Below are 9,876 nucleotides of genomic sequence, written 5' to 3'. Positions count from 1 at the left end.
GGGAGACTTTTAAAGGGAAAGAGAAGGTGGCAGCTGCCAGGAGATGTGGGGTTAGAAAAGAATTGGAATATTGTTGTGCAAACCAGTTGGAAAGACTGGGACAAGCCAAGCTTAGAGAAATTGGGGGTTTTGGCATGGGGCTTGCCTGGTGTCTGCCATGGGGCTGTCCTTTGCTGCTTCAGGGGCATCCCTCAAAAGCCATTTCACACTTGCAAATTTGAGCAGAGTTAATAGCGACAAAGGGAGAAATGAAAATAAAAATAACTCAGGTAAAAGTGCTTTAAATGATTCTCCTCTTCCTCTAAGTCCCACTCAAATGCCCCCGTATCTGTGAAGCCCTCTGTGACCCAGTTACAGTGGCTCTGTGTCCCTCTCAGGTGACCAGCCAGCCACCTCATTACTGTCTTAGAGCCCAGTACATGAAGAACAATGCATCCTAACTGCCGGTGTGCATGCTATTCTACGCCATTAGACTGCAATTTAAAGATGGTGACCCCCTTTTTATGTCTCTTTCATCTCCTTTGGAAAAGGAAGGAGGGCTCATCAAAAGCCTGTGCTTATAAACAACCAGGCTAAGTATCAGCCATGCCTGACAGAGAGATAGGAGCACTGCCTGTCCAAGATAATTCCAAGGCCATGGGCCTCGATCCACCATTTGTTCGCCCCAGAAATACCCTGCTCTGAGCACAATCATAATTCAGGGAGTCCCTTTAGAATATGAAGTCAGCATCTACTTATAGATATCACTAAATAGCACTGTAGCATTCTGGCTTTTGAAAACATTATTATCCAAGGGGGCAAACAAAGCTTTGGCACCCATGGTGGGAAATGCGGACCTACCGGTATATATTTGTAGGAATGTGTGGAATACAAGTTGACTGTGTAAAGGGGAAGGATTATCTTTGGAAAGATTGCTAAGTGCGTGCATCTGTGTGTGGTGGGAATGTTGGGTTCACATACATTTTTTGCAGCTACAGGGAATGCTAGACCAGATTCTTTGTCCTCAGACCCCTACAGCCCCAGAGCTCTGCTGACTGACATAAGACTCTAGAATGCAAGGATCATTGCACAGGAACATAGTGGTCCTGCACCAAGGGTAGTTAACAACCAACTGGAAAATGCCCATTGAAGGGAGGTGGAAGCCCGGTCAGGGAGCTCAACAGTGAATGGTCTGCAAGCCAGGCAGTGTGGCTTTTCCATGCAGGTAAGTGTCCTCGTCTATGCCCTGGTTCAGGTGCTTCACCATGTTCTTCTCAAAGAGGAGCAGATGGTAGGTGCCCACCATGCAGGCACTGTCAACAAACTTCTGGTAATAGTAGCGCACATTGGTCTTGTGCTTGGATGGCAGGAACTCATAAGTGTCCACCTGGTCACTTGATCATGGTCATCATGATCATGATTCCAAGTGTCCCGGAGGACGGGGGTTTGGCTGAATCACCTCTGGGGAGATTTCCTGAAGGATTACCCACAGCTCCCAAGGCATCTGGGGCCTGAGGATGTAGAACGGCTGATCGGGATGCATCTTACGATAGCTCTTATGATTTTTAAAAAAGTTGTAGGCAGGATGCTGGTACCACTTTGGGATGTCTGAATGACATATAGATGGGTCCCACACAATCAGGATTCCTTCACTGTATAAACTGTCTCTGAGGAAGCTCCCATCAGTGGTGACCAACTGAGAGTTTATCAGGCGAATGGTGGTTTTCGTCCCCACATCTTTTTGGAAGCTGGCAGTGGGCATTGCATTAACCCTCAAGATGGCATCATAATCATCTATTTCTTGGCCAAGCTGGGAAGATTTCAGAGATCCAGCTGAAAAGACAACAGGACAGCAGCTCCATGGCCCGGCCTTGGTCCTAAAGTTCTCCTTGGGCAGGTAGCCCTCCCATTCAGAGATGCTGAAGGAAAAATCCGTGGACTCCACCATGGATACATTCACGCGGTCCCGGAGGCGGCAGCGCAGGGCCTCTGCACTCCTCTTGACACCAGGCCCTGGCCCCTTATAGGAAACTGCAGCCTAGAGGGGAGGTTTTTGGACGAGCTGTCCTTGTTCCACACCTGGCTGGAAGGAAGACTCAACCTTGGCGTTGGCTGAACTCCTGGCACTGCCGAGGGTCTGACTGTTCTTGTGGTGGTCCTGGGTGCTGACAGATGACTGTACTCCAGACCCCTTGGCCAGTCTGTCTCTGCTTGTCACCACCTGGAATTCTTCTGTTTCCAACTTAAGGTCTTCATAGTAACTCCCTTTCCTCCTTTCCTTCCACACGCAGGTGATAGCAAACAGAAAAAAAGGCCAGGACTTCGCTGAGCTTCTTCCTCAGGATGACGTGAATCATAATGAAAGACGTGTTCAGAAAGCCACTTTGTTCAAAGCAGGAAATGGCCTGCTGCGGGTTGCTGGCTACTTACCCTTTAACTGCAGGTCTTCTCAAGCAGGTGTTTGTCTCCACAGGAGAGATGTTCGCTTTACTAGGTGTGGAGGCCAACGCCCATTCTTCTCAGGAGAAGAAAAAAACATCTTGGAGAGGTCTCTGACAGCGGACTTTCCCCAATGAAATTCATTTTAAGTTCCTGGCTGCTGGTACCGAGAGTGTTGATTTTAGAGCCAAGTAAACTGAAGCTGTCAACAGTCTCAATCTCTTCATCCATCATGATGCTGCCAATAGGCCCAGTGATGAGAATCTTTGTTTTCTTGATGTTGAGCCTCAATCCATACTGAAGGCTGCAGTCCTTGACTCTATGTTCCAGCAAACAGATGAGCCTCATTTTTGTCACGGAAGTTGTATTTTCCACCTACCACTCTTTTTTGTTTCCAATATTTGCATTCCAGTAACCAATTATTATTAATGTATCTTGAATACAATAAAAATGTTTGACCAATTTTAGAGTGCAAAAATTGGTAAAAATTCCCAATTGTTTAATCTGTGACTTTAGAAAGTGTATTTGGATAGTATCCTTTAACTCCAAGCATTCTACCTCAGTATAGATCTTGAAATATTCTTTTTGAAGATGAATGTGACAGCATTCCTCTTCAATTTGTCACTCCTCAGGTAATAGATCATATTATCTATTCTAAATGGTCCGTATCAGCCCATCTGAGCTCACTAATGCATAGGATTTTTATCTTTCTTAGTTCCATTTCATGATTTAAAATTTTCAATTTTCCTAAATTCATATTTTATATATTCCATGTTCCAAGTATTGTTGTTGTTGTTATGTGCCATCGAGTTGCTTGCGACTCATAGTGACCTTATGTACAAGAGCTCTAAATGCTGTTCTATCCTGTGCCAACCTAGCCATCTAAAAAGCACTTATTCCCACCGCTCCAGTCACAGAATCGATCCATCTCATCAAAGGTCTTCCTCTCCTTCACCTCCCCTCCACTCTGCCAAACATGATGTCCCTCTCCAAGGACCAGTCCCTCCTTACAACGTGACCAAAATATGTCAGACGAAGCTTCAGAATCCTTGACTCCAGGGAACACTCTGGCTTCACCCTCTCCAGGACAAACCTGTTTGTTCTCCTAGCAGTCCATGGTATATTCAACACTCATCTCCAGCACCACAGCTCAAAGGCATCAATTCTCTTTCTATCAACCCTATTCACTGTCCAACTCTCTGATGCATAGCACATAATTGTGAATCCAAGTATTAATAGCATTAATAGATGTTTGCAGCTGTTTCTCCTCATTTTTAAATGCCTTTAAATCTAAGAGGCTCATGTTCTGGCATTGTATGTAACAGTGTTGATGTTGTTAAGTATAATCCAGCTCATAGCTGACCCTCTAGCCGCTGTGAATGTCACAGGAAGATATTGTGCATATTTCTCTCACACAGGAGCTGGTGGATTTGAAGGCTGCCTTTGGGTTGGCAGTGCAACTTCTTATGACTATGCCATCAGAGTTTCCTAACAAAGGTTCCTCTGTTATTTTGGGGTTTCAATGCCTGCTATTTTAGAACTATTTTAGATAGTCAATCCTGCTTTGTAGTCTCTCTCAGTCTGGAAGCTCTGCTGAAACCTATTCACCACCATGGTGACTCTGCTGACATTTGAAACACCAGTGGCTTAACTTCCAGCATCACAGCCAAGTCATCGTAGTACAACAAACTGACAGACAAGTAAAATATTACAAATATTTGTATGTTATAAAAGTCAAGCATACAAATATTATAAAATAGGCATGCATGGATGAAGTAGAAAAAAAACTGCCTGTCCTGGACACTATTTCTGCCAGCCAAATAGAAGATTTGAGTTGGGGTGCCCAGTCAGATTAGAGTTTCTGCTGATCAGAGTGGTGACCAAGTCTCAAAGATCTAAGTCTTAAGTAGCAACTCTTCAAACCTAGGCTGTGGCATCCAAGCTGAGGCAGAATGACATTGATGATGGCTGAAATGTCACTTGTGCTGAGGAAAGTGGGGAAGGCCACTTGTGCTCCCATTTAAGACAATAAATCCCTTCTCAGAAGGTCACCGAACATTCAGCACATAAGGAAACTCATGAGTTAATGTCTTTTCCAATCCCCCAATTCACAGGTTGGAGGAACAGCAAAGTGGACTGTTTTCTCAAATACTTTCATTGTGGGGTTTGTTCTGAAACTGAGAAGCAATTCCACAATATTTAAGATAAAAATGTGGCACTAATGCTCATAAATAATAGGGCACTCTCCCACCTTATGGGCTTTTGATGGGAGAGAGTCACAATGCTAGCCCTCAGGCCCCATCACTGAAGTCATACTGTCCTGGATGCCCTCTCCCAAGACAGACTTGCTTATCTTCTGTCAATATGAGGTATATTCAATAATCTTCACCTACATCACAAATGTGGGGTCAAGATTGGTGGACGATTTATCAACAATCTGCATTATGCAGATGACACAACCCTGCTTGCTGAAAATGAAGAGGACCTGAAACGCCTGCTGTAGAGGGTCAAGGACTGCAGCCTACAACATGGATTGGGCTCAATGTCAAGAAGACAAAGATTCTCACCACTGGACCAATTGGCAGCATCAGGATGGATGGTGAAGAGACTGAGATTGTACACAGTTTTAGTTTGCTTGGCTCCACAGTCAACAGTCTTGGCACCAGCAGCTAGGAAATTAAAAGGCGCATTGCCATGGGGAAGTCTGCTGTTAGGGACCTCTCCAAAGTACTAAAGAGCAATGGTGTCTCTCTGGAGACTAAGGTGTATCTGATACAGGCCATGGTCTTCGCAATCACCTGTTATGCATCAGAGAGTTGGACAATGACCAAGGAGGATAGAAGGAGAATTGATGCCTTTGAGCTGCGGTGCTGGAGAAGAGTATTGAGAATACCATGGACTGCTAGGAAAACAAACAGATTTGTCCTGGAAAGGGTTAAACCAGGTGGCTCCTTGGAAGCAAGGATTCTGAGGCTCCATCTAACATACTTTGGACATGTTGTGAGGAGAGACAGGTCCTTGGAGGAGGACATCATGCTTGGGAGGGTGGAGGGACAGCGCAGGAGGGGAAGGCCCTCTATGAGGTGGATTGATTCAGTGTCTGGGATAATCGGGATGGGAGTGTCAGAGACAATACGATTGGCACAGGACAGAACAGAGTTTTAGGGCTGTTGTACATAGGGTCGCTATGAACCGCAAGCGACTCGACGGCACATAACAACAACAACAACAATGTATCACAATTCAAAAGCATCAATTCTTCTTCAATTTCCATTATTCCCTGTCCAATTTTCATATGCATATGAAGACAAAAGTCCTCACCACTGGACCAATAAGCAACATAATGAAAAATGGAGGAAAGATTGAAATTGTCAACAATTTCTTCTTACTTGGGTTCATAATCAATCTCCTTGGTATCAGCAGTCAGGATATTAGGAGACGTATTGCTTTGGGGAAGTTTGTTGTCAGGAATCTCTCCAAATTACTAAGAAACTATCAAGTCAATTTGAAAATGAAGGTGCATCTCATTAGGGCCATTGTCTTTTCAGTCACTGGTTATGCACCTAAAAATTGAACAATGAATAAGGATGACAGAAGAATTGATGCCTTTGCGTTGTGGCTTTGGAGAATACAGAATATCCCATGTATTGCCAAAAGAACAAACAGATGTATCTTGGGAAAAGTGCAAACAGGATGTATTTTGGAACGAATGCTAACAGAGTACTACTTGGAGGCAAGGATGGTGAAGTTTTTTTTTCACATACTTTGGCCATCTTGTTAGAAGAGGTGATTTGTTAGAAAGGGGCACCATGCTTGAAAAGGTGGAGGGTCAATGAGAGAGAGGAAGACTCTCAACAAGAGGGATTGACAGAATGACTGCAGCAGTGAGCTCAATTGTATCAGAGAGGATGAGGATGGCATAGGATAGGATAGGACCCAGATCTATTGTTTATAGGCTCACTATGAATCACACTAAACTCTACAGCACCTAAAAACATGATTCAACTGGAAATATTATTGGATAGGCTTGGAGCAGACATACCTTTATCCTTAGGTGGTTCACTTCTGAAGTAATCAGTGAATGGAAAGCTTACAGTAATAGCAAAGCTGCCAAAATATGACCAAGGAAGAGTTGCCTCCTCAAAGATATATAGATATATAGATCTAAAAATTCCAACATGTAGACAGATTACAAAGTAGAAGAGATGTATAAAGTCCATCATGTAGATTAAATAAAATTTTCAACACCTTCATTTATTAATGGTGACATGATTAAAAATGAGGAGAAACTGCTGCAAACATCCATTAATAATAAGAATGCGGAATGTATAAAGTATGTTGAGTCAGAACTCACCTAGAGCTTACCGTCCAGGGGGTTTTCAAAGACAGTAAATTCTACAGGAAAGTTTTGAATCAGATAATTCACTTCTGGATCCCCCTGAGGGCTGGGTTGGGAAGAAATTTTTCCAGATTCTACAAGAGCGAGAGAGACAGAAGTCAGAGATAATATTCCCATAAGACCCTTTCAGGCAGCTTCAGGAAAGTGGAGGAGAGGTTTGTGAAAGTGTAGTGACCTTTTGCAGTGGAGTTCCTCCATCTGTAGGAATCCTCTGCACGCCTCCCAGACTGGCTCAGTTGTCTGAAACAAAGAGAACTCTTCCAGATTGCGGTGATGAGCATCTAAAGTTCACCAAAGGAGTCCTGTAGCAGAGACCCAGCTGGCCAGAATGTAGCCTTAGAAATACTACCTCCAGTGTCCTGCCTGCACCCTTTCATTGCTCTGCCCCCAAGTTCCTGAGTCTGTCTCCATGGTGACCGTAAACAATCTCTGGCCACGCCCAGTGGCTATCCTTACCCAGACCCTGACAGCCACACTGGTCTGGTCTGAAAGCCTTGAAGTCAGGGCTGCTCTTCTGGAAGCTCTCACATTGCAGCCATTCCTGAATGTGCCATTCAGTGAAGGGAAGCCTGGCTTCTCATTTCAGAGTTGAGACACTGAAAATGTGCTTGCCAAGTTGGTGTGTTCCCAGAAAGTCCAATGGATGATGGAGATCATTCTGAGCATCCATGGGGATGAATGTCCCACCAAAAAAAAAAAAAAAGCATCCCAGTTGCAGATGGAAGGCCTGGTTGTCCCACTCAGAACCTCGTTGGAAGTCACTGGTAAATTTGTGCCTACCACTTATATGAGGGACAATCAGATAGGATGAACAATGCTTTTCAGATGACTGAGGTCACAGCCAGGATGTTGAGACTAAACACAATGCACCTGTCACTGTATATTTTGTCCTCAAGAGTGTATATTTACAATTGTCATGATATGACATGAGGGAGGGGGGCATTGCTGGTGGCTGTGCGATCCTGAGCCCAGCCCCGTGTTGTCCCTGATTTGAAAGTAGTAGGCAAGTAAAGAACAAGAGCCTCAGAGGATGAGTGTTTCAGGTCGACCAAGAGATGAGAAGCAAAGAAACCAGCTCCTGACCCCAAGTGTCCTGTGCACCCACTCTCTGTGTTGGGTACCCTCTTCTCCAACCAGATGAACTCAAACACACTTCTAGAAAGAAGGTCTCATGCCAACTGTGGCAATTTCTCAGGTTCCACTGTGTTCCAGCCTGCCTTCAGCAGGACAGAGACGTGTGCCCTGTGACGTGGTGCTGGGCATCTTTCCATTTCCTGAGATAGGCCTCAGCATTGGCAAAGCTGCCATATTAACCCGTCTTCATCGATCCATTAGCGTCAGGACACTGATATTGTGGAGCCTGCCATCCATCCTTGCTCCCTCTTTCAATTTCTGCTCTTCATTCTGTTTTCCCTTCCAGGACTGAGTTAGCGAGAAGTCTTCCCAGATACTGCAAGACAGGGACAGGAATAAATTAGAGGTGGAGCGCCCAGAAGTTCCCCATAGGCAGCTTCAGGACAGTGGAAAAGAGGCTCCTGGAAGTGTGGTGTCTGTCTGCAGGAGTTTCTCTATCTGTAGGAATCCTCTGCATGCCTCGCAGACTGGCCCAATTGTCTGAAACAAAGAGGTCTCTTCCAGATTAGGTGATGAGCATTTTAAAGTCCCCCAAAGGAGTTCTGTAGCGGAGACCCAGTTGGCCAGACTTGGGTCTACTGCCTCCAGTGTCCTGCCCTCACCCTTTCATTGCTCTGCTCCCAAGTTCCTGAGCTTGTCTCCGTGGTGACTGTAAACAATCCCTGGCCACGCCCAGTGGCCATCCTTCTTCCCCAGGCCCTGACAGCCACACTGGTCTAGGCTGAAAGCCCTGAAGTCAGGGCTGCTCCTCTGGGAGCTCTCACAATCCTTGATGTATGAGTCAGTGAAGGGAAGCCTGATATCCAACTTCGGAGCTGGGACACTTGGAAAGGTGCCTGCCAAGTGTGTGCACTTCCAGAAAGTCCCTGATGGAGGCCTCTCTGAACCTTCCTGGGGACTGACAGGCCCACAAAAATGAACAATATCCCAGTTATTGGCTGGCTGACAGAAACCTCAGCGGAAGCCAGCAGTAAGGTGTACCCTGACACATATCTGAGGGACAGTGGAAACCCACATGGGATGGGGTGATTTCTCATCAATCAGGGCCACAGCCAGGATGTTGGGCACGAAGGAGCTGCCACTACAGGTTTTGTCTTCAAATGGATGTACCCAAAAGTTGGCATCATGTAGCATATGTGTGTGTACCTCTGTGTGTGTGATAATCATATAGTCTGCTCTGCTGGGTGGAAGAGTGAAGAGAAATGACATCACATTTATCATCAAAAACATTTAATTAGTTCCTGTCAAGCATAATGCTATCATTGACAGAACAATAGCACACAAAGAAGATGTGCTAATACCATGACATTCAAATGGAGTACTAGTGGCTTTGTGTGTGGTATGATGGGTTGTGCTGCTAATCATAAGATCAGGAGTTCAAACCTACCAGCTGCTCTGTGGAATAAAGATGGGTAGTCTTCTTTCACTAAGATTTATGGGGGTAGAAGGTCACTAGGAGTCAGAATCAACACAGTAGCACTGAATTTGGGTTCTTATTCAAATACACAAACTAGCCACTAAAATCAAGATGAAGAAATTGAAGATTACTACCAAATTGTGCAGGCTGCAATTGATCAAACATGCAATTAAAATGTATTGAAAATTGCCAGTGTTTGAAATGCAAAAGCTGGAAACTAAGGATTGGTGGTTGGAAAATATGGCCTTGGAGACAAAGGGAAGCTGAAGATTATATGACAGAATTTGATAAGACTAACAGCTTATTCTGGCAGTTCTCTGCTGATGTGCTGTTCCAGTCGTTATTGGATAATTTTCAGTAGAATCTTGATTGTATGTGAAGTCAATGATATTGTTCTATAGTTTCCGTACTCTGTTGGGTCACTCTTCTTTGGAATGGGAACAAATATAGATCTCTTCCAGTCAGTTGGCCAAGTGGTTGTTCTCCAGATTTCTTGGCACAACTTGGT

The 9,876-nt window shown here is 44.8% G+C and overlaps 1 pseudogene; it reads right to left on the bottom strand.

Moving 5' to 3' along the window:
* Nucleotides 1-1,156: 1,156 nt before the first annotated feature.
* LOC102845831 lies at nucleotides 1,157-8,125 on the bottom strand (annotated as a pseudogene).
* Between the last annotated feature and the right edge of the window lie 1,751 nt (nucleotides 8,126-9,876).

Source organism: Elephantulus edwardii, unplaced genomic scaffold, assembly GCF_000299155.1.
Source record: "Elephantulus edwardii isolate Elephantulus edwardi_28Jun2011 unplaced genomic scaffold, EleEdw1.0 scaffold00058, whole genome shotgun sequence".
Taxonomy (NCBI): domain Eukaryota; kingdom Metazoa; phylum Chordata; class Mammalia; order Macroscelidea; family Macroscelididae; genus Elephantulus; species Elephantulus edwardii.
Note: the sequence above shows the minus strand (reverse complement) of the source record. Positions and strands in the feature narration are given on the sequence as shown.